The sequence below is a fragment of the Ostrea edulis genome, chromosome 4 (genome assembly GCF_947568905.1).
Source record: "Ostrea edulis chromosome 4, xbOstEdul1.1, whole genome shotgun sequence".
NCBI classification, from domain to species: domain Eukaryota; kingdom Metazoa; phylum Mollusca; class Bivalvia; order Ostreida; family Ostreidae; genus Ostrea; species Ostrea edulis.
The window spans coordinates 78,048,939-78,066,622 of NC_079167.1; the positions used below are offsets into that span (position 1 = coordinate 78,048,939).

At 33.2% G+C, this 17,684-nt stretch overlaps 1 long non-coding RNA gene across 2 annotated transcripts; it reads right to left on the minus strand.

Annotated features, from left to right (window-relative positions):
• Positions 1–657: 657 nt before the first annotated feature.
• On the minus strand, positions 658–16,415 carry LOC130054350 (uncharacterized). Of its 2 annotated transcripts, none has more exons than XR_008802646.1 (4): positions 16,309–16,415; positions 9,214–9,426; positions 4,361–4,432; positions 658–2,582 (listed from the first exon to the last, which is right to left on the minus strand). It is a non-coding gene; the product is annotated as an uncharacterized LOC130054350 (long non-coding RNA). The 2 variants fall into 2 exon arrangements; XR_008802647.1 differs by lacking the exon at positions 16,309–16,415 and adding an exon at positions 14,460–14,674.
• Between the last annotated feature and the right edge of the window lie 1,269 nt (positions 16,416–17,684).

Here is a 17,684-nt window from a genome sequence, read left to right on the forward strand (position 1 = left end):
ATACATTGAATTGATGGGCAGCGCGCATTATTTAATATATGGGTGCAATAATTGATGTGAACACCTAATCAATTGATGAGAACAATGATTGATTTGATGCGCACGTCAATTGATTATTACGGGTAATAATTGAACTGATCTTTTTATGAGTTTTTGTTAATTTGGCGCTCCTTATCAGTCACACTTCTAATATAACCAATGCTGCGTTCAAAGGCGTCTGTATCCTGGATGTCCTTTATGTCGAAATACGACCCCAAAGGCCATTTAAAGGTGACCATACAGGACATATTCCTGGTTATATGACAGTGTACTACAGTGCTTTAAAGATCTTTTTTTTAAATATCTGAATACAGACACTGCTCAAGTCACAGGAAGAACTTGTACCAAGGACTTTTAAAAATACTGTATGTCCCTGCATCCATCATGAATCTGATCGTTCAGAGTTCAGGATTTTTCTTTCGTACTACTCTTTCAGCAATCTATCAAGAGATACTGAATTTATAAGACTCTATTAAATTGTCTTGATTTTTCATTAGTATTTGAGAAGACACTGAGTAAAAATACTCTAATCCAATTTGTCACTTGCGAAGTCCAAACCTAATGAAAACTACACCAATTTTAAGACCTCTTTAAAGCAAAGTACAATCAACTGCAAAATATAGGTGTACATATTTATTTCATAAGCATACAAAGCTGATCAATTTAGCTCAAAAAACCTCATATGATGTAAATAAAGCTACTCTTTAGTCTTAAAACAGCAGACACTTAATGTTCATTCATATTTGAAATTTGAGTTAGCTATCAAACTTGAAATATCTATTGAATATAAATGAAAACAAGTTACAAGTAAGAGCGTGGTACTATCAATTACATTATAAGTACATTAGTGTTAAACTGCAATTAGTTTTAGTTAAATACTGTTATATTATCTTAGTATATTCATTCAGTCTTTCAATCGCACATGAATATAAGGCCTTGGAATACCATTAAACTTTTTGTTCAATTCAAGATATAGATGGAGAATTATTTCATGTGTACTGCTGTTGATTATATATTTATCAATTTTGAATGAACCAATGTATGGTGTACAATGAATGACAAATGCTGATAATACATCTTGTATATAAAACTAGTATCAAAACCATTTACAAGAAAGATTTAAGAAACATATATGCCCTCCATATTACAATATTGAAAATGATCATTTAGAATGTTTGTAGCAAAAGTTACAATGTATCTATTAGTCAGAGGCAACCATTATATGTGATCTCTAAAGGTACTGAGCAGATATTTTCAAATAACCAGTTATTTGAGTCCTGACCTTTGACCTTCAGAGTTTAAAACCAATGGGAGCCATCTATTCTTTAGGCGGCACCAGACTACCAAGTTTGATGTTTGTCAAACAAGGGTTCTCAAGATACTGAATGGACAAAATCTGATGTCCAGAGTAGTTTGACCATTGACCTTAAAATGAATACTAGATATCTACACTTATGATGTGTCAGTGTACCAAGTTTGATGTCTGTCAAGAAACGCAAACTCAAGATATTGTGTAGACAATACCTATGTCCGTAGTATTTTGACCATTGACCTTGTGACTTCAAAATCAAATGGAGTCATCTACTCCTTAGGTAGAACCAGTGTACCTGATTTGATATCTGTCAAGCAAAGAGTCCTCAATATATTGAGCAGACAATATCTTGTCATGTCCAGTTTGACCCTTGACCTTGTGACCTCAAAATCCATGGGGTATCTAATTCTTAAGGAAAATTAGTGAACCAAGTTTGATGTCTGTCAAGCGAATGGTTCTCAAATATTGAACAGACGGTATCTTACTATGTCCAATTTTACCTTCAACCTTGGGATCTGGAAATCAGTAGGGGTCATCTACTCTCTAGGGGCAACCGCTGTACCAAGTTTAGTAACTGTCAGGTAAAGGGTTGGTTCTTTAAATATTCAGTGGACAATATTTTATTATGTACAGTTTGACCTTTGTCCTTGTGACTTCAAAATGAATATGGGACATTATGGGACATATACTTCTTAAAGGAAACCATCTACTTCTTAAAAGAAACCACCTACTTCTTAAAAGAAACCAGTATATCGAGTTTGATGTCTGTCAGGAAAGCGTTCTCAAGATATTGAACAGACAATATCTTACTGTGTCCAGTTTGACCCTTGACCCTGTGACCTGTAAATTAATATGGTTCATTCACTATCTAGGGGCAATCATTGTACCAAGTTTGGAAACAGTCAAGCAAAAGAATTCATTAGATATTGAGCAGACAAGATTTGCTCTACAGACCGAATTAGTCATGTAAAACAATATATACGTCCCCTCTCCTTCAAATGGAGGGGGCATAAAAATTGGATTAACTCTTTGTAACACCTCTGCCAGGAAGTAATATTTTTAACAGCAAACTTTCCACGACACCATGTTAAACTGGACAGCGATTTCTCCTTCCAAATGGATTTTAGACAGTCAACCTGAGCCAGAGTTTTTCCTAGTTTGATGAAAGTCTCAAATTGTCTTTACAAAGCTGCCTTTTCTGCAGTGGTCCAAGTGTGGCACTGAACATTGGCTGTAATAAAGAATGGACAGTACATATCACTTGTAACAGTTGTACAACAGTTTCTTGAAAGATTGTCCAACTCATTTTCTCTATCATTTACCATAACTTAAAGTAAATGATTTCAAATCAATAATATATTTTTTAAATGTTCTATCCTAAACCTTTATTAAACTACCAATAGATATTTAATATAAAATAAGAATATTGATAAAACTGATGTATGCTCCCCAAAATACATCTCACCTGAATGAACTATTTCAAATAACAAATGATTCACACAATGCTCAATAAATGTTGATATATTGTTGGAATGAAGGTTTCTTTATCATATATAAGGTATATGTTGAGTGATGTTGACCTTTACAAAATGACCTTGAGTGACCTTTGTCTGAAAGCCATTTGCCTATTACCTATCTGCACGATTTATGATCCATACTTGTTTAAAAACTAATGAAATAAGGCACTTTTCCTTATATATAAGGTGTATATTCTGAGTGAGCCTGACCTTCCCAAAATGACATTGGTCCAAAAGTCTGGTCATGAGTAAACTTTGAGTAGAGTAACAGAAAAATATGACTGTCCAAAATCCCAGCATTAAATTGATGCAGCCTAAAGAACATTTGACTTTTGAGTCATGTGACCATGACCCTCTACAAATAACCTGGGCATAAGGTTTATGACATACTTCTTGGCTATAAGCAGCCTCTGTGTCAAGTATGACTTAACATTTCTAAGACTTCATAATCTGAAACTCCTAAACTGTGCCCCTAAACTTGTCTGAATGACTTGTGTTCAGGGTCATGACATTTCTTTGATCATATTTTAATTAATCTTGTATAATTTTCTAAAGTTATTTCATAATAAAATTACATTATAGAGAAGAATTTTGCATTGCACATCCAGAAACCTTGACCTAGCTTGTCCAAATGATTATCATCTGATGCTGGTTGTTGCACATTCTTTGAACACAAGCAACCTCTGCACCTAGTATATTATTCTCCTGTTTATCTCATCTTGCAATTTATGGCAAGGACAAACAAGATGTGTTTGTGAAACACAAATGCTCCCGATAATGGCCAATTCTGAAGATGGCCAAGGTCAAAAGGACAAATATCTTGGTACCAGTAGAAAGATCTTGTCACAAGAAATGCTCATGTACAATATGAAAGCTCTAATATTTACCATTTAGAAGTTATGACCAATGTCAATTTTTTCTCTAAAAGTAGGTCAAATGTCAAGGTCAAAAGGTTTAGTACCCACGGAAAGGTCTTGTCATAAGGAATACTCATGTGAAATATCAAAGCTCTAGCTCTTACTGTTCAAAGGTTATTAGCAAGGTTAAAGTTTCAGACAGAATGACAGACAGGACAAAAACAATATCCCCCCCCCCCCGATCTTTGATCTAGGGGGCATAAAAATATCTGTAATCTTGTCCAAATGACCCTCTGCTAAGGTCAGGACATACCCTTAAGTTAAAGCAAACAAGGCTCAAAATTTTTCTAATTTCAAAGAAACAACAAAATGATCTAAATTAAGTAAACTTTGTCCAATCATTATGAAAACCCTAGGTGCAGATTTTTATATGTCTTTATGATTTGAGAGAGTGTACACATTTTAAGAAAATTCCATTAGCTAGTCTCCTAAAATGAGTACAGCCAAAATTATGCCTACAGAAAAATCGACAGACAGACAGACCAACAGACAGACATGGCGATTCTAATATACCCTCCTAAACTTCATTTGCTTGGGAATAACAAAATATAATACAAATTATGACATACAAATACCTCGCTTTTTTTCTTCCCGACTTCCTAGATGAGCTAGGGTGCCTTAGTATCTGCATTCCCTCTGAATATAGTCTACAACATTGAAGAGATAAAGCTTTAAAATTTTTGTACTGCTGGAAGTTACTATTAACAAAATGTAAATGAACTTTAAATATGTAATATACATATCGCGTTTTCGAAACACATAAACAAGTTACTGCCACCCTGTGTATGTGGGGACTCAGGCAAGTGTTGATGTCTCTATTTGAGTGAAATCCAATAACAAGAATATTAGTAATTACTTCCCCAAACTGCATCTAACCAATGAAGTTGAACTACTTCATGTAACAAATGACTTGCACAATGATATATAACTTTTGAAATAAAGGTTCTTTTCTATATAAGGTACATGTTGAGTGACCTTGATCTTTCCAAAATGATCTTTAGTGACCTAATCATTTGAAAATTATTAAGTTGCCTATTTAACTTATCTGTGTAATATATGGTCAATACCTGTTCAAAAACTTTTTCCTTGTTAAATATAACCTTATTTTATTACCTAACATTTTGTCTTCACGCCGCACAACACAGTACACATTAACATTATTTCACGTTAGGAAATACTGGTCCAATCATTTTAAATATTGAATGTTTTTAAATCTTTTTTTTTTTTAAATGCATTCATTATTTCTAAGTTACATTTTAATTTCTGAGGTGCAGGGTGGTGAGTAGGAATGTTATTTTTGAAATCATCACAATTAAATCATATCAAGATTGTGAAATTAAATTCAACATGCTTTAAACCAAATTTCAATGTGTTGATTGAGAGACAAAAGATTTTTGAAATCCAAATATAAACTTTGAATATTTTAGAAAGAGATAACAATGTTAAAAAGTTCTTGGATATCAACATGGTTGGTTACTACAGGCTTCTCAAAAGAATTGATCACTTTGTATTGACATTGAAACTCACTTAACAGTTTAAGTGTGTGAAAAATCTGTATTGACAATGAAACTCACTACATGTGTGTGATAAATCTGTATTGACATTGAAACTCACTACATGTGTGTGATAAATCTGTATTAACATTGAAACTCAATATATGTGTGTGATAAATCTGTATTGACATTGAAACTCAATATATGTGTGTGATAAATCTGTATTGACATTGAAACTCAATATATGTGTGTGATAAATATGTATTGCCATTGAAACTCACATGTATGTGATAAATCTGTATTGACATTGAAACTCACTACATGTGTGTGGTAAATCTGTACTGGCATTGAAACTCACTACATGTGTATTGATCTGTACTGACATTGAAACTCACTACATGTGTGTGATGTGTACTGGCATTTAAACTCACTACACGCATGTGATAAATGCGTACTGGCACTGAAACTCATTACATGTGTGCAAATGTGTACTGGCACTGAAACTCACTGCATGTGTGTGATAAATATATATTGACATAAAACTCACTGCATGTATCAGATGTGTTCTAACATTGAAACTTGCTACATGTGTGATAAATGCATATGTATATTGGCATGATATCACGTGTGCATTGCATGTGTGTGATAAATGGAATCCTTCATTCGTATGAATGGGAGATAGGGAAATTCCACCGAGGGGACAAGATTTGCAGTCTAGGACGAGGATTTGCTGAGTCTTAAGCAGCGAATCTTGTTCCAGAGGTGGAATTTCCCTATCCCACATGAGCAAATAATAAAGTGTTATTTTTCTCACATTTTATCAGTTCAGTACTTTAATTCAAGAGCTTTGAGAAAATTCAAAATTATTGAAATCCTTCTTTGAATATATGCAAAAATTAATTACACAGTATGAAGATCTCAGCATACCTGAAAATGGTTTACAATATAAGTGTAAAGTACAAAACCCAAGGTTGTCCATAAAAAAGCTATACATAATATATATCAAATTGAAATTTGAAGAAAACAATACAAACTATTTTTCTTTATCGTGTAATGTAAACAGAAAATATACGACATACATATGTACATCACAAGCAAAGATATGTCTTAGCAGTGTAAGACAAAAAAATCTTGCATGGCTGTCTCACATGGGTTGAGTTGGTCTCACACTAGTGATTATGTGAGAAAGATGTATATTGCCTTATACTGGCATGAGACTCACTATTAATATATAATCAATTGAAATAGAGTCTGTATATTGATGAAGCAAACTAAAGGCCAATTTCATTTGTCCAAAACTGGTGTACACTGCATTGCATACGTTATAAAACTGGTGTAAAACAACGCATTGAAAAATAAAATAAACTGTCGAAAACAAAAATATGGCAGAACATGTTATTTTCATTCTTGCCACTTTTATAATATATTCAAATCATCCAAATCCTTGACATAATTCACAAAGATCCCATAAAAGCATGAACATGATACATGCATGCAAACTATATAAACGGTGAAGCTGTTATGCATGAATTCTCATATTTTCAGTTGATGTTAATTTGTTAATCACCTCATATACCCTGACAAACTAGACAGTGATTCCTTATATTTATGTTCCCAGAACTTAGGGTACACTCTGTTCTCAATAACTATACAAGGGATCCTTTATATGCAATCTTTTTAAGATGATTGTACGTACATGTATATCATTTGGATGTGCAGAAAGATAGTATTTTAGTCTGAATGTGTATGCATTGGATTTTGGTACACTAACTTGGGAATCAGTCTAAATTTTTTGTTGTTCTTTGAGATTGTTTAATATTCATATTGTAGGCATTTATTAATTAAGACTTGTAATTTTTAAGATTTTTATTTTTAAGATATTTTTAAGATATTTATTAACTGATCTGCATGTTCAAAATGACCAATCTGCACATGCATGCAAAATTTCATTTTGATTGGATTTAATACTAAAATGTCTGTAACTTTCTTATGAATAAAGTGAATGAGTTGATATCACAGCATAGTAGATAGTATGTGTATCTATAGATTGGTGTAATACAAAAATGCCAACACTCAGTATATGCATATCCTGTCTTTTAAAGGTTCTATATTTTTTCTATATTTCAAGGACCATAATGTTTATGTTTTTCATTAAATTCTTCTGAAGTTGAGGATTTTAGTATGTCTTGGCACTTACAAATTGGTATGGTTAAAATTACTAGTCAGCATGTGCATGCACAATTGTGCTAAATTTTGATTAGACAATTTCAAAATCTCCACAGCTTTCTTATATATGATGCAAACATGAAATTCAAACTAATTATGCTAATCATATGTACATGATACAAATACCTGTTGGATGACATCAACAGAATTACAGATTGACATATGCACATAACGTGCATTGCTTTCTTTCATTTTTTGGTACTGAAATGACCACAACTTTCTTATTAAAGGGTAATTAAATTAAAATGATTTTTTGCTGTTGATTTACAATATGAATACCTACACATGCACACGTCAAGCATTTCATTCTGATTAGTTGCATACGTAATATTTAGATAACTGGTAAATCTCTTATGAATGAGAAAAATGGAATTATATTGACATATTCCAGGTACATACTACAAAAACTTAGAACGTAAGATTATGATTAGTTGTGCAGAAGCACAATGACATAATTTCTTAAATGGGGGGATGTTTGCTTAAACTACTCTCACACATCCTAACTGAAGAGCAACTTGAACTGACCAATGCAAGTCTGTCTTCCATTCTGAGTGATTGATGAAAAGTTCCTGTGGTTTTAAAAACGATAGAAAATGCATTGTTCCTTCAAATATATTGTTGGTGCGAACAGATATTCTAAGTATTTTTACAAACTATGGTCTTTCTCTGATCGATTGAGAGGGGTCGTAAAATCTTATGTCAGTAAAATAAAGGAGACATAATAGAAATTTGAAAGAGTGATTATTGGGATACCAGATCCCCCCCCCCCCCCCCCCTCCCCGTGTAAATATAGAAGAGAGAGGGTTAATTTGTGATGAGCCACTGTGATGAAATCTCCAAATGTTTTAGATATACATATACAACAATATAAAATAAACAACTTTGTATTCAATATTTGTATTCACCTGAGGATGGATGTTAAAATCCAGAAAGCACTAGCGATTTGAATATATTTTGGAACTGTATATTTTCCTGCTTTTTTAATTAATTATTTTGACTGTGTGATATCAACTCTTTCTATTTGGATTATATATATATATATATATATATATATATATATATATAAATTGATGATCAGATGGAGTTCAATCACATAACATTTATTTCTCTACAGGCTGTTTCGTAAGGGGATGGTTTCCCCTCACTCGTTGGGAGAAAAATGACATCTAACGAAAAACATCCGCATGGCTGAGAATATGTTACACAGAAACATACTGGATAGTTGCTAAGCATGATTACACACAGGATTGAGTAAATAGAAATATATATATAGATAGATAGATAGAGAGAGAGAGAGAGAGAGAGAGAGAGAGAGAATTAAATACACACTAACAGTCTTAAGGTTCAAGCCACATAATGCTGTAAATTGTAGGTGGAGGACCTCTGGATAGTGAGTACATGCTGCATAGATGTTCCCTATGACCCCCACCAATGATACATTGCCTGATAATTCATTTAAAAATGTTTAAGGAAAGAAATTCCAATCTTGTTTTTGATATTGCACTTTCTTCTCATTTATTTTGATAAAAGGGGTGCTTAGTTTATTAAATTCCGGAAAAAAAAGCAATCGATTGAAAAATGCTGGTTAAATTTCGAATTGGAGCCTAGTAGGAAAAGAATACAGTACCTAAAATTTCTTGTGGTTAAAAAGTTAATTTCGATCTCATGGCGACATGGATGATTATTTATATGAATAATTTGTCACATACTTGACTCCAAGGAGGTTAGGTTCTTCATAATGATATCCCAGCTAGTTCCTCTCTTCTTTCTATGTCTCTACTGGCATTTTGAGACACATAGTTTTTGGGTGGTTTTCCACTCCTATTACAAGCTTCCTTAAACAGCACCTGGGTAGCCACTTTCAGAATCATTTACATGGTTCCCTGCATGTTTCATCTGTATCTCATAATCTGTTGCGTCAACTATGAAAAAGAAACTTGACATTAAAATCAAATGCAAAGAATCTAATGAAACATTAGCTTGCATATACACATGTATTTATTTTATTTTTCAATCTAACATTGCATGGTGACACATATGATTAACATATATAACATGAAAATATTTCCTAAACATGGATTATTAAAGTACAAATACATGTATGCATATTTAAGAAATAAGTTTAATTTTTTAAAGTATTTAAGGGCATGAACTGCTGGGTACCTGTAAAGTGCGAAACGAAATCGAAACGAAACGAAACAAAATCCGCCGAAACGAAACGAAATCTACCGAAACGAAACAGATTGTATAACCGATCTCTTTTAATTATAATAATTAAAAATGGTATCTTAGGCCCCTGTGAAAGTTACCACATATCAATAAAATTCGCCTCCCCTTTGATGTAGGCCTTCGGCTTGACTGATACAAAGTTTTAAAAGTTGGAAGGGGGTGAGTCAGCACAAAGTACATATCCGAAGTTGATTAAATACCATGTGCAATTAGTTTCGGATCCATAAATTTCAGAACGAAGGGTTACAGTCTCAGAGGTCTGGGGAAACACACGAAACAAGGGGTGGGGTCGCCGGCGTTGGATCCGCTTTTGGGCATAGATACATTGTTTGAAGAAAATAGTGTCTGAGAAAGTTGAAAGCAGAAAGAGCTCTTAACCTCTTATTTTACCTCTAACTGCTGAGGTGCGAGTACTTTCAATAATGGAAAAAAAATTGAATAGTATACCATATTATATGAATGCAATTCAGTAAGATATATATATACATGCATTATTAAAAATTATTATTGATATGTAGTGGGTCTAAAGATAACTCTATACATTTGGGGTGTTGCTAAGATGGGGAATTGAAAACGGGACGGAAAACAGAATTTTTTTAATGCAATAATATCAGGAGGAGGTCAGCATTTTGTAAAATCAAAAGGCTTATGAACATGGGAAGCAGAAATTACAAAGAGAACGGGAGGACATACTCAGAATCCACCGTTTGATATACTACATACAAATACACAATATCCACATGTATACATAGATTTATCTTTAGAGCAAAAAATACTGAAACATGCATTTATGCCCAAAGGCGGATCCAACGCAGGTGACCCCACTCCTCGTTTAGTGTGTTTCCCCAAACCTCTGACCTGTGAGACTGTAACCCTCCGTTCTGAAATTTATGGATCCGAAACTAATTGCACAAGTTATTTATGTACTTTGTGCTTACTCACCCCCCAGCCCACCCTTCCAACTTTTAAAACTTTGTATCAGTTAAGCATCAAAGGGGAGGCGAATTTTATTGATATGTGGTAACTTTCACAGGGGCCTAAGATGCCATTTTTAATTATTATAATTAAAAGAGTTCGGTTATACAATTTGTTTCATTTCGCTTAGGTAGGTTTCGTTTCGTTGGGTTTCATTTCCTTCGACATATTTCGTTTCGTTTCGGTGGATTTCGTTTCGTTTCAGTATATTTCGTTTCGTTTCGATTTCGTTTCGCACTTTACAGGTACCCTGAACTGCTGCGCTTTACGCCAGCATACTTCATGAAGAGTGTTGGTGCTTCATGAAAAGTATGGTGCATGTTTATGCCCTCTGACATGTAAATAAACATCATGATCTGAATTTTTAACATATTATGAACACTCAACTTAATATATTTAGTGGTACCAGACTACTATACATAAATGTAAGCTTAAATATTCTTGTATGTGTTGCTCTATTTCTACTGAATAGAAGTAGAATAGTATTCTTACTAGGCCTACTATATAATTGATACCAATAGAATTCGAATGCTGGACAACTCGCCCCCAAGACAATTCGCCCCCTCTTAGGACAACTCGCCCTCTCTCAGGACAAGTCGCCCCCTTCTCTTGAGACACTCGCCCCCCAGGGTTTGACATTAACTTTTTGGGGCACTAGACCAATCGGGCTACTTAAAATGATTTTTGCTAGACCTGACTTTACATCCACTAGCCCTGACCAACGTTCCAGAAAAAAATCTTATAAGATTCTCCATATCTAAATACATGTACTTAATTTAAATGAAAAACGTTAAGTTTGAACTAAAATGCATTTAATTGTCTCAAAAAAATCTTTAATCTCGTCATTCAATTTGATGCTTTTACTTTCAACCCTATTTTCAGTTTCATTAAATTTTTACCGGCACGGAAATTCTTTAATCCATTTAGAATAAATTGACCTCAATATTTTTTTTTAAATTTCTATTTCATAAGCCCTAGCTGCTTTGTTTCTTCCCAACGTTTTCCTTTTTTTTCTTTGAGACATCTTTTGCTTTCATTGAGGACGAGATTTCATATTTGATTATATAGACATTCCCGCACATATGTTTAATAAACACTTTCTTATATTCAATTCAAATGAACTGTTTTGGTGTTTTTTTTAATGAAAGTGAATTCAATAATTCTATTTAACCAAAACATAACTTTACACACATTAACAATGTGTAGATGTCGTAGAACATCACTTACGACCGCGACTTATTAGAACTAAAGATAGAGATTATGTTATCATGCGGTTCAAAATTGCTCGCAAACTCTTTACAGTTATTTTTTTTATGAATAAAATATCTTATGATTTAAAGTAAAGTTTCTTAAATTTGTTCATATTTTTAACACGACCAGTCGGACTAGTAAATAAACATTTTACCCGACCAGACCTATCATTTAGTAGTCTCGGTCGGTCGGGCGTGCCTTAGTGTCAAACCCTGCCCCCAATATTATATATAAATATATTATCACATTTTATTTTTATTTTGTGTGTGTTATTTACACTTTTAACATTTATCAATGATGAAGCATGTAAAACTCTAGTAAACTCGCTAGTTACATCCAGATTAGATTACGGAAATGCATTGCTATATGGTGTTCATTCTAAACACACCAGCAAACTTCAGAGGGCACAAAACACAGCTGCAAGATTAATAACACACTAAAAAAAATCTGACCATATTACTCCTGTTCTAATAGATCTTCACTGGTTCCCAGTTGAATACAGAATTCAATATAAGATACTTCTTCATACTTTCAAATCTCCCAACAACCTATCTCCAGTTTACATAAAGGATATCCTTACAGTTTACAATCCCACACGATCACTAAGATCCGAATCTCTGCATCTTCTCCAGGTACCTCGGACACGTACGAAAACATATGGGGATCGACGTTTGGACAAAGCTGCATCGAGTCTCTGGAATTCTCTGCCTTTTAAACTCAGATATGTACTTCATTGTCTAATTTTAAAGTGGACCTCAAAACGCATCTCTTTAAATTAGCTTTTAATTTGTGATTATTTTTATATACTTAGTGCTCTTACATACAGCTCTTACAGTGCTGTTAACAAAAAACAACCCCCCCCCCCAAAAAAAAAACCCACCCTGCTGTTTGTTATTATGCCTATGTCCTTGTTATGTATTTAATTATTCCTAAGGGTTGTTTTAAATTGTTTCATATGTTATTAGGGTAATCATATCATATCGCTATATATTAATAATAATATTTATGCATTTTAATTCTGACACTATGAATATTTTATTCACATGTATGTGCACATCGATTTTATATTATCTTTTCTTTCACATTTGTAAAGCGCTTTAGAGAACTAATGTTGATAGGGCGCTATATAAATCTTTTAATTACAATTACAATTATAAAGATACGTCTTTTTCTTTCATACTTTAACACGAATGGTAAATTCTAATAGAATTATACATATATTTAATTATTGCATTTCAGAAAAAGTTATATTTTTCATAAATCAATTGGCAAGGAAAATTATATTTACTGATCTTCAGGTAATTGATTAAATGTCTCTAATACTGAGAAAATTTTGAGGGTGTGGGTGTTTCTTTTATCGATATAGTATACATAAGTGTAAAGGTGAAGCATGAATATTCTGATACATGTAATTATCTTTTAATGCATTTCTCAACTAATACCCGTTGAAAAATAAAATTCCTATTCTAGAAATTTTATAACGGCTTTGCTTTACTGATTCTTTTTACGCGGTGTGATTCTTTTTACGCGGCGATTTCAAAGTGTAAAGAACTCTGATGATGAGTAACTCATAACGTTTGAAGTAAATTTATAACAGCTTGGGGGAAATCAAACAATTAGATTTAACAACAGACGCAGATTATTGATAATTATACTACGTCAGCTGTAGACCAAGCTAATACTCTCCCTATACCAAACGCTAACTTGTTTCCGCTGAAATTATATATTTTACATGTACATAAAAGTGATGATGAATTTACTGAACCCAAACACTGGATTTCCACTAAAATCTTTCGTCTTGCATAAAAAGACACGAAGTTCGGTGTTAATGTGAACACATCTTATTGTCTGTGATGTATATACTATCTATAAGAAATTCATTAATTTTTGGTAATACACCTCTTGGATTTAGACCAAAAATAATAATTGTAAACATGTATGATATGTAGGAGCGAATTATCTCAAGAGAGGGGGCGAGTTGTCCCGAAGAGGGGGCGAGTTGTCTTGAGGGCGGGTTGTCTTAGGGGCGAGTTGTCCCGATAAGGGGGTGAGTTGTCTTGAGGGCGAGTTGTCTTGGGGGCGAGTTGTCCTGATACTTAGAATTCATATACACACTATGGCAAAAATATTACAATGTAGGTTCATTGTTAATATTATTAAAATATCATACATACATGTATGTCATACTATTTTACCACTACCCCTACAACAGACATGGGCAATACTCATTATACTGCACAGGTATTTTAATCAATAAATATATATAAATAAATAAAAGGGAAAAACTCTATCTCTATAAATAGATGATAAATACACTATCTATCTATCTATATGCATCCCCCCTCCCATTTTTCTATTTGTATCCATTTACTGATTAACAGCTGATTAAAAATTCAGATACCTGTAAATACTGGTAAACAGACAGACAGACAATGGTAATACATGTATATGCAGCACTGACTGATGTCTATAAACAATGATATCCTCATTTTATACTTACTAATACATAACTTTAAACACAGCACTAAGAAAATAATCTGACCCCTTTTTTTTCTTCTTCAGTCGGTCTACGGCACGAGAAAAATAATCTCCAAGTGCTGACAAATTCAAAAACTTCTGAATTTTTAACAATACTATTTTACATTTGTAAATGGTGCAAAATACAGATAATATTTTGAAACATAGGCTCCACAAAATTGATTTACATAACTTCATTTATTTGAGAGTGTGAAATAACAAGAGTGTGAAGATTAAAACACTGTTACGTAATCGTTAGAGATGTCTATGAAACTCACGATAACATGTACCCAGTTCGAATCTCGTAATGGATTTATTTTTTTTTTTTCTATTTTATTTTTAGAAATACATATAAATAGTATCTGATTTCTTACAATTGAATAAGTAAAAAAATAAACAAAGATAAAAAATGTCATTTCTGCAACTTTATATGAAATTTACAAAAAGCCATGGGGATCTTCCCCACTCGATTGAACAGTCTGTACATGTTCTGGTGCCGGTGTAGCGGTGATCGCTGTCGCTAGTGTTCAGGGTCGCTCTAAAAATAGCGGTAGCCCTTGACCGAAACCCCTTTATTTTTTTTAATTTAAGTTACACCGATTTGGCAACACTCTGAGAGAGAGAGAGAAATCCGGATCTGCTCTTGCCTTTTCATAAATTCAGTGAACTAGATTGGAGTTTCCATTTACTTAAAAAGTATATCTTCTTAACAGGACAAACATTGATAATTTAACATGAATTTGGTCTGGTATGAAAACACTGGATCTAGCTGCATGCACAAATGGGAATGGGGTTGGAGAGAAGAAAGGGGGGGGGGGGGGACTTCATTTTGGGACAAATTACTTTATTTTTCATTCTATTCATATTGATGAGAGACACTTGAACCGCACATACTTTAAATGTCCTTGTCCCATTTGATTTCAACACCCTTTATTTGGAAATTTCTTTCAACGCCTATAAATCAACATATTATATAAAGTTGTTTATAGCCATGGCGTAAAGTCAACCATCAGATAAATTCACCCAAAATCTTTGCAACTGGTCGATGTTGGAATAAAATGAAATCTAAACAATTTCTTAAAATAAGGTAAACAATATTTTCCCCAAGAACTTGTTTAACCGCGCTTGACCACACCTTCCTTATTAAGGGGAAAGAGGCTGGAGCTATCCACCGGTTACCAGTTAATAATATCCAAAAATAGTGGTAATAAAGACCCAATTTTTTGGAGCTATGTACTTGTTTAATTTTCTTTGATATTGTCGCTATGAAACGGGGTTTATATCTTTGAAAATATTGAAAATATAGAATATTCTAAAGAGGAAATTCCAGTTGTTCGTCAGTTTGCTATATATCAATGTTATACATTAAGATACGCATATTCATCAAAGAATGACAAAAATACTGTGTATAATAATTCAATTCTCATTGAATATTTAGAGAATTGTTGCTTTTAACGATGTTCATATGTCTAAAAAAAACACGTGTACACCGATATTGTATTGAAGAGGAAATTCTAACTATTCCTTGATTCTGTATTTGTAAAACATTTTGTCAAATCAATGATAAACCAAAATACTGAAGATAATCATGATGATATAAAACAAACACAAAAACATACAGAAAATGAAAACCATTGAACTATTTAAGCTTACACGCATCTAATTGTATCTTAGTCGTGTCAAAGGTCAACTTACTTTTTCTCACCATTACTGCAGAATAACGATACATCACATACCCCAATGTATTCAAACTAAACGGACGGGAACAAAAATATCAATTTTAAATCATTAATTGACTACTTATATTTAATTAAATAAACAAAAACACTTACATTTGCATTGTCATCCACTCGACCTTGTTTCCGTAGGAAGTTTTTTTTGCGCATGCGCGAATATGGCAAGGATGCAAAGTGTGTAAGCACCCCATTATGGCTCGGTGTTGTGTGTAACAAAAGTCGTGTGTAACCCGGAAATTCACACTATACAAAATTTTGTATTTTCTGGGTAAAACACGATGAAAAATTCCGATTTCAAGGGGTCTGCAAACCTACGACACACTTTTGTGTCGTAGGTTCTGAAAATGTCGTAGGTTGCTCGTGTGTAACCTTATACGTGTCGTAAGTCCCGGCATAGTGCGCGAACACACACACACACACACACACACACACACACACACACACACATACATATATATATATATATATATATATATATATATATATATATAGGCAATATTGCAAAAGTATAATAATAATTCTAAGATGAATAACGGAAGCTGGGAGATCAAATACCAAAGTAAACTAACAGAAACTGTTTTTGGTGGCTTCAATAATAATTGATGATTGGTTCTGCTTGAGGTGCCACGGACGGGTGTCAGGTATGGTGTGTAGCACATAGTATAAGTATATCCGAAACGTGTCAAGAGACACACCATGAAATTTAATCATAAATTGTAAGTGAAATACCGCTTTTTATCAAAGAACTCTTCCCAATTTACAGATCAGGTGTACTGAATTTATTTTGAAACTGTGTCGTATATGTTTATTGTAATATTGGCGTGTAAAAGTGCGTGACGTATAGACCCAATGCGATGGGTGTTTAGCTAATTAATAATACGTAATAAGATACGTTTTAACTGAATAATCAAACACATTTTGATAAGTACACGTTCATAGAATTGTTAAATTTCATATCAGCAAACCATTAAGAAAGCATATTTGATGATTTTGGTAAAGTTCCATATGAACGTCAAATTTCGAAGCGAGAAAAAGGAAAAGCTGCTATTTTTGTGATATATCTATGTTACACAGTGCCTCGTCTTTTAACGATACCTGCAATTGTCTTCATTGAAATATATTTCCATACATACTCGTATGAAGTTATAAGTATGAGGTTTAGTGATTTTCAATTCTAAAAATACGAAAGGTACTGACTTAAAGATTGTCATTTCATATTATTTCCCCCCAAATCTCTACTCTTGAGATTCTCCATTCATCTCCAATTTCTCCTGATTTTGTATTGCTTTCGGACTATTCGAACTTCGTAACATTATGCCTCTTATTCCATATGACTACTGCTGGAAACGTAGGAAAATTATGAATTCCATTAAAAGAATTTCATAACTTCTTTATGGAGGAGTGACCATTATGGGTTTTTATTCATTTATTTTTCTTGATAACACAGGAAGTAGGTCAGAAAATAAAGAAGG